Below are 1,509 nucleotides of genomic sequence, written 5' to 3' on the forward strand. Positions count from 1 at the left end.
GGGACCAGAGTTTGATTTCAGTTTAAAGCCAGCAATGTAAAATGAGCTCTAACAGGATTAAACCAGCTCCTTCTAGATGAATTTACATCCTTCTTTTCTAGAACACCAAATTAGGTCACATTACTTGCATGATTCTTCTTTAGAAGTTGCTGGCAGAGGAAAAGACAGCATTTGACAATTCAGCAATACATGTTTGCTGGGTCACTTCCATGGCTTCTGTACAGCATGCAGGATTCGATAAAAATACTAAGCTAAGACTTTGTTAATTACATGGTGACTTTATAAACATCATGAACTGGTTAATATTCCTTTGATTCTCTGTGAGAATTTTAAATTATGCAGTTTTCCAGAACAGAGCTTTGCAATCTTCACATTTATCAAACTAAATGATAATAATTAAAAAAAACACCACAGAATAATTTGATTTTTAATTGGTTTCCAGAACCTCCAGTTTTCAAATGCAGAATTTCAGCAACACATAGATATTTCAGATTCAAAGCCAGCTCACTCTCCCAGGATCCCTGTGCTTCCTACATAACAGAACTGTGGCCTTCAGAAAGCTACCTGGGACCCTCACCACCCCAGCTGCTTCACTGTGAGCCAGACTCTTCTGGCAACCCCGAGAATCCCAGTTTCAGACAGGACTTTCCCTGTGGCCAGTCTCTGCATTGAAGGATTGCTTCCAGCCGCCTGGGTCCACAGCTGAGTTTAAAAAACTTGACTGTCCAAGATGGGGAAAAAGCAGTTCCCAGCCTCCCCTCTGCCCCCCGTCATGGGGACCACAGGACTGGATTCAAGGTTGTCCCAAGAAATTTCACAGCTGCATCCTGAGCCGTCTCCCCAGCATTTCTCATTAGATTGTTTAGTCATAAAACATTAATAATTAATAAGCAGCAAAATATACCTGTACAACAGAGTCCAGACCACTATAGTGTTGCTATCAAGTTTTTCACGTGACAGACTTGTCAATGTGAAATCCTGAAGTAAAGCAAAAAGTTAACGTACTAAAAAAAAAAAAGGAAGAAATAATAATTAAAAATTCTAATTATTGTCACAGGTATATTTTAATTTTTTTAAACACTTCTGTGATTTACAAAATGCAGCAGGTTAAATGCTTGTTTCATGCCTTTCATTTTGTAACAGCAAAAGGGTAGAATGAGGCAGTAATACATTTTATTTTGTGGTCACTGTGACCCTGAAATGACAACTGTGACTGATTATGTCGAAGTTATTCTAAGGAGACACCTGACATTGTTCATATTTTTTTAAATACCACTGAGCAAATTCAGAAAACGTTTTTAAAACTCAACAACCTGAAGCCCACCCAGAAGATCCTAATCTTACCATAAGCTATTATGCCTTCTACTTAAATATGAGACTCACTTATATTTCTGTAGATTACATACAATAAGTTACATTGATCGTCTTTCAGATAAAGGTGGGGAATTCAACATTCATAGTCTCCCGAAACAGAAAGCAAGAGGCAAAAATCAACTGCTAACACCCAAG

The sequence above is a fragment of the Phalacrocorax carbo genome, chromosome 1 (genome assembly GCF_963921805.1).
Source record: "Phalacrocorax carbo chromosome 1, bPhaCar2.1, whole genome shotgun sequence".
Lineage (NCBI taxonomy): Eukaryota > Metazoa > Chordata > Aves > Suliformes > Phalacrocoracidae > Phalacrocorax > Phalacrocorax carbo.